General features: G+C 33.7%; 1 long non-coding RNA gene across 4 annotated transcripts; it reads left to right on the top strand.

Annotated features, from left to right (window-relative positions):
• The first annotated feature begins 7,297 nt into the window (after positions 1–7,297).
• On the top strand, positions 7,298–12,733 carry LOC130942068 (uncharacterized). 4 transcript variants are annotated; one of them, XR_009070810.1, is made up of 7 exons: positions 7,298–8,070; positions 8,354–8,998; positions 9,443–9,671; positions 11,407–11,548; positions 11,668–12,065; positions 12,173–12,235; positions 12,476–12,733. It is a non-coding gene; the product is annotated as an uncharacterized LOC130942068 (long non-coding RNA). The 4 variants fall into 4 exon arrangements; XR_009070808.1 differs by having other exon boundaries at positions 7,302–8,070; positions 11,389–11,559; XR_009070804.1 differs by having other exon boundaries at positions 7,303–8,070; positions 11,389–11,548.
• Positions 12,734–15,362: the final 2,629 nt, after the last annotated feature.

Here is a 15,362-nt window from a genome sequence, read left to right as displayed (position 1 = left end):
ACGCGCACGCGTACATGGCGCGCACGCGTACATGGCGCGTACGCTGGATGCAAAAATTCCACCCCCAGCCAAAAACCCGAGAGTTTGGCCTGCACTGTGCGAACATTGGGCCTAAGGCACAAACCAACCCACGCGTGCGCGCACCTGGCGCGTACGCGTCCTTGATTCTAATTGCGCAATGCACGCGCCCGTATGCTGTGCGTGCGCGCGTCGATTGCGCCACCTGTACTCCTGGTACATTTTTTAGAAAGTTATGCCAACCTTGGGCTGACACTATGCCCAGCGCCCAACATGACTAACACGTACGCGCAGTTGGCGCGTACGCATCCCTCAGACGTTATGCACATCGATGCGTGAGCGCACCATGTGCGTCCGCACCGGTATAAAAAAAAAAGAGTTTTTCTTTCTCATCTTAAATTTTCTTTTGTTCATTGCATTCGCACACTTTTATCCTTTACATTTTTATTTTGTTTCTATATCTTGTTTTTACCTTAATTTTTGAGTTTCTTATTTTAATAATGGTGTTGAACTCTCTTACTCAATTGTTGAGAATTTCTTGGTTAATCTTAGTGCTTCGAGACTTGTTTGGCATTAATTGCAATATTTGCTTTACACACAAGATTAGTGCTTTAGTCCTTCATAACTCATTATTCTTTGTTCTTGTGCCTCATTATCATTAAGTTAGGCTGGGACCAACTGCTATCACGCTTATCACTAATCTTGTTTGTGTCAATTCTTATTTGATCTTGATGCTCAATATGCTCTTCATGCTTTGACTTCCCTCTTGCATCAAGTATTAGTTGATATGCCATTCAGCTTACATTGTTTTCTCACTCACATGTTGTAGCTACCATGTAGTAGAGAACCATACCCTTATTTGGCATTAGCCCCCGCCTATGTTCTATTTGCTTTCATATCTTTGTTATAGGCTTAATTTTTTTTTCTTTTTCTTTCCTTTTAGTTTGGCCACCAAGAAGGAGGAAAAGAAAAAGCTTTTAAATGGGGCAACGAACAAGTCATCCGCACAACCTTTCGATGAAGCTCATCAATTGTAGCAACCTATCCACCTTGCTCTTCTTTGCATGCACCGAGGACGGTACAATCTTCAAGTGTGGAGAGGTCGTTCGACCGATCTCCATGGGTAACAATTTCCTTTTCAACACCAATTTTTTATTTTCTTTGTTAGATTAGTTATTGCATTGCATGATAGGTTGCATGTTAGTTAGAATTTATACATATTTTTACCATTTCTTTCTCGTTAGGACTACTTGGTTAGAGTAATGAATTCCTTTCCATGAAACTGTTTTAGGGCACCCTACCAATTTGAAAAATTTTTTTTGTTGAACTTGCTTGAAAGAATTTATTTTTGGAACATGGTTTTTGAGCTAAGAATACAAGCTTGTGAGATTTGAGCCTAATGGTGTGGTTACATCTTTTAGCCACTTATTTTTTCTTCTTGTGTGCATTATTCTCTTTCTATGATTGTAATCTTTGATTTGTTTATTTTTTATGTCCATTATTTTGTGTATACATGTATTTATATGATTGAGGCCAACATTTCATTTAGGTCACTTACCCAAATGGCCTTACCTTTTATCTTCCATTGTTAGCAAATTTGAGCCTACGCTTAACCCACTTGTTCTTATTTTAGCACATTACAATCCTTAAAGCAAAAAAAATAAATGTCCTTATTTGGATCTTTGATTAGCTTAGGCTAGTGTGTGTATCATTCAAGTGTGGGAAAACTCGGGACATTGGGTGAATAAAATGGTAGTTTTGTATTATTTGTTATAAATATTGGGAATTGGGTACATGCTCATGTGTTAATTAAACGTAAAACCATATGCATTGGTACTTTTGTATATACTTTATTTGTGAAAAAGAAAAAATGAGAAAATAAATAAAAGAAAAAAAATAATATATATGTAGATATCGAAAGAAAAAAGGAAAAAAGATAGAAAGAAAAGAAAAAGAAAAGAAAAGTAATAAAAAGGGGACAAAATGCCCCAAGTGAAGCTCAATAAAATCAATGCATATGTATTGTGATCAAGGAAAAAAATGCATGAGTATGAGAAGAAAAAGAGAAAAATGGGTAGCTAGGTTAGCTTTGAAATTGTATAGGATGTCATAGGTTAGGTGGGAAGTTTAAGCTTATCAATGATTCAAATTACAAGCTCACTTGACCAAATATGCATCCTTACCTTGACCCTAGCCCCATTACAACCTAAAAAAAGACATCATGATACTTGTATGCAGGCATGAAATATGTGTTGATTATTAGAAGAAAAACAAATCTTAGAAAGCATGATTAGGGGAGAATTGAGAGAATCGACCCTACACACTTGAGAGACTAGAGTGCAAACACTTCTGGTGAGGGTTCGATGCTCAATTCCGTGATTCCCGGCTTTCATAAGTGATGATAGGAAATTTTATACGCTTTTTGGGGGTAATTTCATGTAGAATTTAGTATGTTTTAGTTAGTTTTTAGTATAATTTTATTAGTTTTTAGGCAAAATTCATATTTCTGGACTTTACTATGAGTTTGTGTGTTTTTCTGTGATTTCAGGTATTTTTTGGCTGAAATTGAGGGAGCTGAGCAAAAATCTGATTCAGGCTGAAAAAGGACTGCGAATGTTGTTGGATTCTGACCTCCCTGCACTCGAAATGGATTTTTCGGAGCTATAGGAGTCCAATTGGCGCGCTCTTAATTGGGTTGAAAAGTAGACATCCAAGGCTTTCCAGAAATATATAATAGTCCATACTTTGCGCGAAGATAGATGACGTCAACGAGTTTGGCGTTCAGCGCCAGAAACAGATTGCAAGTTGGAGTTCAACGCCAGAACAGGTTACAACCTGGCGTTCAACTCCAGAAACAGCCCAGGCACGTGAGAAGCTTAAGTCTCAGCCCCAGCACACACCAAGTGGGCCCCAGAAGTGGATTTCTGCACTATCCATTCTAGTTTACTCATTTTCTGTAAACCTAGGTTACTAGTTTAGTATTTAAACAACTTTTAGAGATTTATTTTGTATATCATGACAATTTTATATCTGAATTTTATACTCTTTGACGGCATGAGTCTCTAAACTCCATTGTTGGGGGTGAGGAGCTCTGCAGCGTCTCGATGAATTAATACAATTATTTCTGTTTTCCATTTAAACATGCTTGTTCCTATCTAAGATGTTCATTCGCGCTTCACTATGAAGAAGGTGATGATCCGTGACACTCATCACCTTTCTCAATCCATGAACGTGTGCCTGACAACCACCTCCGTTCTACATCAGATTGAATGAGTATCTCTTAGATTTCTTAATCAGAATCTTCGTGGTATAAGCTAGAATTTATGGCGGCATTCATGAGAATCCGGAAGGTCTAAACCTTGTCTGTGGTATTTCAAGTAGGATTCAATGATTGAATGGCTGTGACGAGCTTCAAACTCGCGATTGTTGGGCGTAGTGATAGACGCAAAAGGATCAATAGATCCTATTCTAACATGATCGAGAACCAACAGATGATTAGCCGTGCTGTGACAGAGCATTTGGACCATTTTCACTGAGAGGATGGGAGGTAGCCATTGACAATGGTGACGCCCTACATACAGCTTGCCATTGAAGGAGCCTTGCGTGTGTGAAGAGGAGGACAAGAAAAAAGCTGAAATTCAGAGGACAAAGCATCTCCAAAACTCCAACATATTCTCCATTATTGAGTAACAATTACTTATTCCAAACACTTTCACTTTTTACAATTAAATTCAAAGAACCTTATTGGCATACTGACTAAGATTAATAAGATAACCATAGCTTGCTTCATACCAACAATCTCTGTGGGATCGACCCTTACTCACGTAAGGTATTACTTGGGCGACCCAATGCACTTGCTGGTTAGTTGTGCGGATTGCAAAGGTGTGATTGCAATTTCGTGCACCAATAAGCTTTCTTCTTGCAAATCTATTTGAACTTCATTTTTTTATACTTGAATTGGTAGGATTCATGAATCGTTATATGATCTTTGCCCTACTTGTGCATACATGCTCTTGGAGGATTGATTTATTTTTAACCAAGTAGGTAGAATCATTTTGCATTTAGTTGCATTCATATAGATAGATGCATTTAGGTTATTTGCATTGAATAAATGTCATACCCCTTGTTTCATTCTTGGTTTAAGCATGAGGACATGCTTGGTTTAAGTGTGGGGAGGTTGATAAACCCCATTTGTAGGGTTTATCTTGTGTTGAATTTAGGAGACTTTATCACCTTTTACCCACATTTATTAAATGAGATAGCATGGTTTTGTAAATTCTCCTTTAATTGTGCTTAAGAGTGAATACATGCTTTTAGGACTCAAAATAGCTAAATTTAATTCACCTTGATTCCATTAGATGCCTTGATATGTTTGTTAAGTGATTTCAGATTTAGGAGGCAAAGATTGGATCAAGGGAATGAAGGAAAAGCATGTAAAAATTGAGAACTCATGAAAAAATGTAGGAATCGCAAAAGCTATCAAGCCGACCTCTTCGCACTTAATCAACCATAACTTGAGCTACAGAAGTCCAAATGATGTGGTTCTAGTTGCGTTGAAAAGCTAACATCCGGGGCTTCGAAATTATATAAGATTTGCCATAGTTGCATTGTGCATAGGGGCGCACACGCGCACAGTACGCGGACGCTCCAATTTGCATGTGATTCATTAAATGCAAATTCGTGGCCAGCGAATTCTAAAGCCTTGTGGGTCCAATCTAACTCATTTCTAATGCTATTTAAGCCAAGGATTGAAGGGAAATTGACATACTTTACACACTTAGACACATTAGTTTAGTTTAGCTTTGTTTTGGAGAGAAGTAGTTAGAGTTAGTTTCTAGAGAGAGAAGCTCTCACCTCTCTCTAGAATTAGGATTAGGTTTTAGATCTAGATCTACTTCTTCTCCTCTTCTAATTTTCCTTTTTCCTCCCTAATTGTTCTCTTGTAGTTGTAGAATTCTTCTTCTCTTGTAATTCCTTTGTATTGTTAGTTGTAGTTTATGAACTTCCTTTTGTAGATCTACATTCCTTCTTCAATGCAATTGGTAAGTTCTTTGTTGTTTCATAATTATTTTCCTTTTATATTGTTGATCTCTTGCTATTCTAGTTAGATCCCTCTTTAATTCTTGCAATTCATGTTGTTTACTTTTATTGCCTTCTATGTGTTTGATGAAATGTCTCTTTTAGATTTAGGATAGATTTTGCTCCTCTTGGCCTAGGTAGAGTAATTAGTGACGCTTGAGTTATCTAATTCCTTTGTTGATTGATAATTGGAAGTTGCTAATTGATTTGGATACCACTAAAGCTAGTATTTCCCTTGGGAGTTGGCTAGGACTTGTGGAATCAAGTTAATTCATCCACTTGACTTTCCTCCATTGTAGAGGTTAACTAAGTGGTAGCAATGAACAGATTATGGTCACAATTGAGGAGAAAAACTAGGATAGGATTTCTAGTTCTCATATCTTGCCAAGAGCTTTGTTAGTTGTTAGTTTATTTCCTTTGCCATTTATATTTCTTGCCTATTATCCCCAAAAACGCAAAATACATCTCATAACTAATAACAAAAACACTTTATTGTAATTCCTAGGGAGAACGACCCGAGGTTCAATAATTCGATTTATAAATTTAGGGGTTTGTACTAGTGACAAACAAATTTTTGCATGAAAAAATTATTGTTGGTTTAGAAACTATACTTTACAACGAGACTTCATTTGTGAAATTCTAAACCGTCAAAAATCCAATCATCATGGGTCGGGCTGGACGGACCGGCAGCGATGGGTTAGACGCACATCTCCTCTTTTCACGGCTGAGCTCCCTCGCGGTTCTATCTCCTCTCTCGCGCACCCTTCTCTCTTAACGGAACAGCGGCAGCGACGATGTGGAGCACGGCGCGGCGGCAAGCTGGACACGGTGGCAAGGCGCGGCTGGCCGGTGAGCAAGCGCGACCTCCCTCCTCCACTGGCGCTCTCTCTTCTTTGTTCCCCTCCCTCTCTTCTCGGATCTCCCTCTTCTCCCTTCTCCTTTCTTTCTTTCTTTCTTTCTTTCTTTTTCTTTTGTTTCTGCATGTGTGTGTTGCTGAGGAGAAGGGTGGTGGCTAGGATTTCTTTGGATAAGGATAATTGGGTGTTAATTGGAATTAGGGTTTCATTTTTTGGAGATTTTGGGTTTAATTTTAAGAGGGTAATTTTAATAGGATTAGGGTATAGAGAGTATTAATTTAAAATTTGATTTAATTCCTTAAAAATTACTTTAACATATTATTGGGTGTATTAAAATACTAATTGGTCTGAAATCAAATACTCTAATTGAAATTATAAGATAAAAAGATTAATTTTTTTTATTCCTGAAACTTAAAGTACTAAATTATGAAATATAAATTATTTAAATCTATCATATAAAATTCTTATTATTTCATTGATGCTAACTTTATAATTTAAATATAAAAAATAATTCAATAATTATAAAATTAGATAAAATCCTAATTTAAATTGCCAAACCTCGTTATTTTCGAATTTCTAAAACTTTAAGTTGTAAATAGGAAAATACTCAATAATCATAGAGTTTGGATAAAAATCTTAATTATTTCAAACTCAGTTAATCAACACTGCCTCTAATTATCTTTAATAAAATAAGTTCTGAAATTAAAACTATAAATAAATAAATAAATAATTTAAAATTAGTTCATAATAAGACTTTTTAAAAATTTTGGGTCTTACAATTTTCGACACTATAATCGATAAGTCCTAGGTCAAGCTCACTTCTTTAGAAGAGTCTATCTGCTCTTCGAATTTAGATCTTTGATACAAGTTTGATCGATATTTTTGTCGAAATTATACAAAAATCAAGCGAACCTATAATTATAATAGTTTAATTTTAATGTACTCACATTTATTTAATTATATTTATTTATTTAGATAATATTTTAAATAAAAATTTAAAAATTAATTATTTTATTAGTATGACAATATACAATTAATTATTTGTATAAAAAATTATATTGACAATATATGATAAGTAAATTCTAATTATAAATCGATTTGAAGTCTGTTATCGTGTATAATTGGACAAAATAAATTTTGCCATGCATGATTTGTATACACAATAATAATGTTATCGTATATATATTACCACAAAAGTTTCATAAAGCATTTATAGGAGCGACAATCTGAGATTAGTATGTTCCTTGATATTAATTTATCCGAGTATAAGAAGGAGGAGGAAACAGGTAGATGACAGTTGGAGGCATCAAAGTGTGGTAATTGCTGCCACATTATTTGCCGACAGCGACACACGGTATATATGTACCTTACCTTTTCTCAATTCCAATACCATCCAACAACGTACTATAGTATTTCATCACTAACGAACCACTTGCCACTCCCCCAAGTCCTTCATTAATTACTACCACCTCGGCAACTCACATGCCCTACATTATTGCCCTTGCCGTTCGATAAATTTTATATCTAGGGAACTCACCCTCCATTCTTACAACATGTTGAGCCAAATGATTATTATTACAAGTGGATAGTTAATAACCACTTGCCACTATGTACACTCACTATTATAGGGCTGATAATAGCAGCAAAAAATTAGCAGCCGTTTTTCAAACCACCGCAAAAACAACAAATTCGCAGCGGTTATGAGCTGCAGTTTGGCCACTGCTACAAAGCTGCTGATAGCAGTGATTCAATTTAAACAGCTACAAATCAATCATTTTGAGTATATATTTTATTATAATTATTAAAACACTAACACCACTACACTAGCTATATACTACTCTTCTGAAAACACTTACCGGGCTCCAATCCCTCTTTTCCATCGTTATACACTCCCCACTAGCCCTAACTCTCAGCCCTAACTCCCATAGCCCTCCCGCCGTCGAAGCCTTCGCCTCTCGCCTTTCGCTGCTCTCGCCGTTGAAGATCTTCTCATCTCCTCGCGCTGCCAGAAAGTCGTATCGGGGTTGCTGTCGCGTCGCCATCTCTGCCTTCGTTGTCAAGCCTAGACCTATCCTCGTCCGTTCGGAGCTGCTGTTCGTCCGTCTTCTCTTCTCCTGTAAGCACTCATCCCTATTTCTTCAGTTGCGCTTTTTTTCTTATAAATTTGTATAATTGTTGTTGTATATATTATGACTTCTGACATAATTGTATGGATTCTAAGTTAATTTTAATGGATATTACATTCTGAGTTAATTTTATGGCTATTGAATTGAAATTGGAATTTTCTTCAATACTAATTTTTTAGGTTTTTGTTGTTTCAAGTTCGTTAATTGGTTTTCGAGTGGCAATTGTTTGCCCTTTATTATAGTCAGAGATTAACATCATGCTTCGCGTTGCAGATACAGCGGAGATCTCCACTCGATTCGTGTTCTCTCTCTTTATTCGACATCCGTTCTTAACTACTCTGCCTCCTCGTTGAGATCCGCTGTCAAATCCTCTCCAACGATGCCAACACTAATTTCATGGAAGTTTCTTATTCTTTTATTTTTCTATTTAATTGATTTATCATTTGTTACATCTTTGTTTTTTTGCTATCTAGTTTAATCTTGGGAAATGCTTTTAGTAAACTATTGAGAGATGAATTTGCTTTTTTTGAGATTTAGATATGGTTGTAAAATTTGATTAGATTCTTTGTAAAATTCATGTGTGTTAGGATTATCTATTAGGAATTAGGTTGAATTTTTTTATCTGTTTTAATTGATGAGTATCCATTTACACTCTTTGTCTTCAGTTTGAAAAATCTATTGATAGAACACGGTATTATAGTACTAATTAATCAATGTCACTGAATTATTTTACAACTTGTAATGGTAATATAACTAATCATATTCTTGCTCATTGAAGGTTACTACACATGGATGGAAAGTAGAAATAGTGCTAACACAGTTGAAAATGGTGTAGATCATTCTCAAGTTTAATGTAGTGGAGATCAGAAAGATACAATTGTCTGGAGATTTTACCAATCTGTCAGCTTTTAATGAAAGGTTGCTATTTATTGCAGAAGTTTGCATATTTCACAAATATTGTTTTAACTTTGTTCTATGTCATGTAGAAGTATCACATGTTTCTTAAATTAAAAAAGTCATTATTTAGATTTCTTATTAGGCATTTCTTTTTCATATCAATTTGCAACATAAAAGAGTGATTATTTTAATTCCCATTTGTACATAAAAGAGTGTGTATTTTCATTCCCTTTTATATATTGATTTATAAATTGAAATTCATAAAAGATTGAAGTGTGCTACTTTTTTAAATGTTATCCTCTTGTTGAGAATCTGTTATTCTAATGTCCTATGGTGTATTGAGTGGCAAAAATGATTTTGAAAAAAAATCCGTTAAGTTATCTACTTTCTAAAAGCTTTCCTCTTTAGTCAATTCTTTCTCTTAATTCTCAAGGAATGAATAATTGACTTTTTTATAAAATGCAGTATTGCTGAGGACAGGGTTATTTTTCCAACAGTAGGCGCAGAGCTATCTTTCTTTCAGGAGCATGTTGAAGAAAAAAGCCAATTTAATAACTTCTGGTGTTTGATTGAAAGAATTCAAGGTGAAGGAGCAACATTTAATTTCGAAGTTGAATTTTGTTCCAAGTTGTGATCACATGCTGATCATATAATGGAAACCATCCAAAGGCATTTCAAGAACGAAGAAGTTCAGGTGAGTCTTCATTGCTTGAGTGAGATGTGGATTGTATGTAGTGTTAAGCTTCAAAAGCATGTCATAGCTTGGTGGTGCGGAATTTATAACCCACAAACTAACCGGCAAGTGTACCAGGTCGTACCAAGTAGTACCTCAAGTAAATGAGGGTCGATCCCACGAGAATTGATGGACTAAGCAACAATGATTGTGTGATTTACTTAGACAAATAGAAAATGATGTTTTGGGAGTTCAATTGCATCAAACAGTAAATTCAGAGAATTCATAAAGCAACCAATAAATGGGTTGTGAAATATATAGAGAAACAATTAAGGTTTTAGGGATATCTATCTTCCGGATTGACTTTTCTTATTAACTATTTTAATCATGCAAGATTCAATTCATGACAAACTATATGTGACTAAACCCTGATTCCTTATACCTTTTTAGTCTCCTCTAACCTTCATCAACCGCCAATTCCTTGGTCACTTGATTCCAATTAGAGGGTTAAGTTCAATTCTAGTTTATATGCCACAAAAATCATAATTAACCAAATATAAGATGATTATATATTACGTATTCCGTTAAGTCCAGATAATTAGAAATTTAGGAGATTTTTTTTCAAGCTGTTGTTCAAGAAAAGAGCTTTTCCAAGTTTTACAAGAACTCATTTAGAACAAGGGTCATACTTCCATTCCACCTAGATTCATAAGATAAAGAACGAAAACAATTATTGAAATAGAAATCAGTACATGAATTAAAATAGAAAAATAATAGTATCAATCTATACAATAGACAGAACTCCTAACCTTAACAGAGAAAATTTAGTTGCTCATGGTTCAGAGAGAAAAAATAAGATTATGTAAAACTGTAAAGTGCAGAATGAAAATTGGGAGAATAGATAGGTCAAGATCTCTTCTCCTTTTATATCTAATCCTAATTAATGTAAAATATATTTTTAAAACTAAATAATATATTTTCCTATTTGTAAATAAAATAAAAGTTTAATCAAAATTAATAAAAGATTGCGTGCTGGCTTCTTGGAGAAGTGGGGACCACCCCTAATTGCTGAACCTGGTGCCAAACTTGGGCTGCGCCAAGTTTGGTGCCACTCCTTCCGCTTGCGATTCTCAATTGTTTCTTCATCCTGGCACCAAACTTGGATTTCCCAAGTTTGGTGCTACCAAGGCAGTAATTTCATAAAAAATGTGTATATTATTATATATCGTTAGAAATCTTTGGAAGTTAGCTTTTCAATGCCACTAAAACCGAGTCAATTGGTCCTCAATAGCTTAAGTTATGCCTGTTAGAGTGCAAGGAGGTCAGGGTTGACAGTATCATCCATTTTCTTCTTTTTCTTCTACACAAATCCTGTCAAATCCATCCGAATGCTACCTGAAATAAACCAAACTGCACACGACTCAAAGTAGCATTCATAGTGCCTCAAAAATACTTAAATCTTGATTAAACTTAACAAATTCAAATACAAATTTACTAGGAAAAGATAGGAAAGATGCTCAACATCACTTGGCAAATGCCTAATAAGTATGAGGAATGCTTTTATTAAGTGAATCAATTATTTGTCTTTCCGGTAGATAAATATGATGTAGGAGGCTTTGTACTTCTTAATCCATAATTGAATTATGGAAAAAATTTAATCAAAATAGTTGCAACAATAAGCTATTTTTTTCTTTATTTAATTATTTTTAATACATGATAGATTCTCTCTCATCTCTAGGTTCTTCCATTTGCACAGAAGCACTTTAGTATCGAAAGGCAACGTGAACTTCTGTATCAAAGCTTGTGCATGATACCTCTGAAATTGATTGAATGTGTGCTACCATGGTTGGTTGGATCATTGACTAAAGATGAAGCAAACATGTTTTTGAAATATATATGTAATTAGCAGGTTTTCTGTCTATTTTAAAATTTTCTTCTTGTGGAAAGAAAATACATATATGATGAGTACTTTATCATGAGACTTCCATATCTAACAATTTTATGCAATTCATTCCAGCTCCAGCAACAGTCTGCTTTAGTCACACTCTTTTGTGGTTGGACTTGCAAGGCTCGTAACTATGGTCTGTGTTTGTCTTCAAGTGCATTAGGTTGCTGTTAATCTCAAACATTTGCTGACATTAAAGAGAATATTGTTCAGCCCTTCTGTGACCGTAGGCCACAGCTAATTCGATTGCTTTATGTGCAAGATATTGGAAGTGCCTAAACCTTTCCTTATTCAATCTTTAGCTTGCTTTAGTGATTATTTTTTGTAATATGTTTTACTTTACTGCAATATTATTTCTATAGAAATTGATTATAATTATTTAATTTCATGTTTTAGATAAAACTATATTCTATGCTCTATGAATGTTGGTGATATATCATATATTATTTCATGCAGAGCACATTTCACAAGTGAGTTAATCTTATTTAAATGTGATATAGAGCTTATTATTTTTGAACAGTTTTACTTTGGTGCTTGAAATTCAATTAAACATTTTGGAAATGCTTTTTGGTATCAGTTTAATGAAGAGGCACGCTCTCAATACATCAAGAAGTACAAGACCATCATACATCCAAGAGAGGTACATATTCACCTTTCATATTGATAGAAATCCAAGAGCGGATTCCTTTCTATTATATGAATTTTGACTTCAATTCCTTGATCTTTTCTGACAAATAACAAGCTTATGCAATTTTTGTCCGGCTTTACTTTTTTGCCTTTATTTTCTTTAGTTATGGTCATTATTATATTTTGACTTGAACTTGATTATGTTGATAATCGATGGGATGGTAATTGATCTGATCTATGATCTATTTTATAGGTAATACATAGTCGAAAAAGTTAGAGTATGGCCTTGGCTTGAGAAGGCTTTGGATACAATGAGTGTGGCTTTTTTGTTCTATTTTTTATTTATTATTTATCTTTTATTGAATCCTTGTATTCAATTATGTGTTATTGGACTTTTGAAAGAATGAATTGCTACTTGAATATTCCTAAGAGTTGCACTTTCTTGGTATGCCGCCATTATGTTTAGTTTTCCTTCCATTGTTATTCATGAGGCATTTTCACTTAAGATTCTAATGAGATAATGATCAATTTTAGTATTAGTAATTATTGGTTAATGAACTTAGATTTTGCTAATGAAAAATTCTCTTCTTTTCAAATTAAATTAGATTTTATTATGGTAAAGGAAAAAAAAAATTAGTGTAAGTTAACTTAGTTCGAGTTTGTTTTCTTTTTTTGGCTAGTTGTAGAAAAAATTAGATAGCTTTGTCGAGAAATAATTTTTTTAATATAATAGTGAAGATTGGGGGTTATAAACCTCTGTTATATTTTTTTAAATACATGCTGAATTGCGGATTAACAACTGTCACAACTTTTTCTTTAAACCTATTTTCCAAATAGCGGCAGTTTTAATACCGTCGCAAATAACTTATTTCATTTAGCAGCAATTATACCAGTAGTTGTTGAAAACCACCGCAAAATCCAATTTCCGCGCCCTTAATAAGGACGGCGGTTTTTAAACCACTGCCATTCTATTTAGCAGCGGTTTGCCACAAATCCTAAAAAAATCGCCGCAACTCTCCGCCTCTCTTGTAGTGACTAAATCCCTAATAATCAATGCCATTCGTTTTGTTTAATTTATATATATATATATAGTGAACATGATAAGTATTTTACTCTTTTAACAAATGATTTTTAATTGTTTTAAAAATAAAAAATATTTTATCAAAAGGGACATTTAAAAAAATTCAAAGGAAGGAAATTTCATTTATAAATAATTGTTTTACTTAGACTTTATTTTCGATTTTGATAAATATTTCAATTAAACTTGTATCACAATTTCAATTCGAAAGTCAAATATGACTCTTCTTAAAAATATAAGAATTCAGAAATTTTTGTAATGATAATTAAGAAAAAAATTATTAACTTTTATTAATAATGGATTAGGACTTCACAATTGAAAAAAAAATAGTGAATTCAATATAAACTTGAATAAATAAAACTAAAATTTAAAATGTGAAAATAAATGAGATCAACTGAGTAAAGAGGCAAATTGAAATAAAGATAAAGCAATAAAAATGGTTTCCAGATGCTCACAAAAACTTGCATTTCATGGCTTTTTGCTTCTCGAGTAAGTGTGACTGCTGAATTTTTCAGCAGTATGTATACGTGAGTGTGAGAACTAGAATGGAAGTTCCTCTTTTGATATTCAAATCTTCTATTTATAGATGAGAATCTTGGTTCAAATCAATTTTACTTAGTGACCGTGTAGTTTTACCCATGTCTTTGAGAAATGGTTTTTCTTGTATGTTAAGCACTTCAAGCCACGTTTTGAGAAACAGTTATTCCTCACACTACCACTTCAAATGTGCTTAAGTAGTTGGAATTTAAGTATGTTTTTTCTTCTAGTTCTTATCTTTTTTTTAGGTTAAAGTTTTCTTCTGATTTTGCATTGAATTAATCTAACCATAATGGAATGATGTTAAATGAAATATATGGTTTTGGATTACCGTCAAAATCTCTTTTATTTACTATAGGATGTTCTAACAATAATTTTACCACCATTTTAAAAGTCTTTTGAAGTTTATATTTACCGTCAAATTTAGTAACACATTTAAATCTAACTGTAAGTATCACCAAATTCGACAGTATTTCACTAAATTTGACAATAAATTCAATTGTTGTAAGCGTATTTCTGGTAGTAGTATACACAAAATTCTTATTCCTACCTTGAGTTTTAATTTCTAGCTAGAATACATTGGAATTCCTTAGAAGTACACATATCCACATTCAGAAAGCCATCCAGCCATCTTTCAACACATCTCATGGGTTGCCAAAGTCCCTATTTTGTGCTCAATTACTCACCTTGAAGAAATTAAGACATACAAGTTACAACCTAATACGATTATAAAATGCAATTTGAAACATACACCATCTTGGTGTGTAATTCAAAGTGAGTTGCCTATCATTTCTCTTGCTACAAACCTTTCCACTCACTACAAGAAAATAAGGCTTTTTTCACGCTTTTAAAGCGTGGCAAAAAGTTAAAAAAAGTGTAGCGATAGTTTTTTGCCACACTTTTTGAGCTACTGGCATGCTTTTGAAAGGGTCACATCTGCAAGCATGCCAATTGCTTTATCACCACGCTTTTTTTATTTATTAGCATGCTTTTTTATTGCCACGCTTTTATCTATTGCCACACTTAAAAGCATGGCCATATGCATAACCCTATAGCCACGCTTTCTTAAATGTACCTAAATGTGATCTATGGCCACGCTTTTTAATTCGTGAACCTATTGCCACGCTTTTAAAGCGTGGCTATATCCTTATCAAATTTTTAAAAAAATAGATTTATCTAACAAAAACCTATTTTCATACAAAATAAATATAGTATACTGTTACTTATATCAAATTAAAGAGATTATAGTGGTAATAGAGCAAGAAGTTTCCATAGCAAAAAATTAAGAGTAAAATTAAGATTGGGAACAACAATGTTATAACTAAATTAGTAAAGTTTGGGTATCTTAGAAAAGTTCATAGTAATATAGTATATTATTGCTAATATCATATGGTTTCTTTGATCACAGGGGACAGTCCAAAAAATAAAAAAAACTACTTCTAAGATAGAAGAGCATTCAAAAGAGTTCCCTGTTTAACATAGAAATGACCTCAATATATTCTATTAACTTCAAGTCGCATAAAGC

This window comes from Arachis stenosperma, chromosome 1 (assembly GCF_014773155.1).
Source record: "Arachis stenosperma cultivar V10309 chromosome 1, arast.V10309.gnm1.PFL2, whole genome shotgun sequence".
NCBI classification, from domain to species: domain Eukaryota; kingdom Viridiplantae; phylum Streptophyta; class Magnoliopsida; order Fabales; family Fabaceae; genus Arachis; species Arachis stenosperma.
This window is presented reverse-complemented; position numbering and strand designations above follow the sequence as displayed.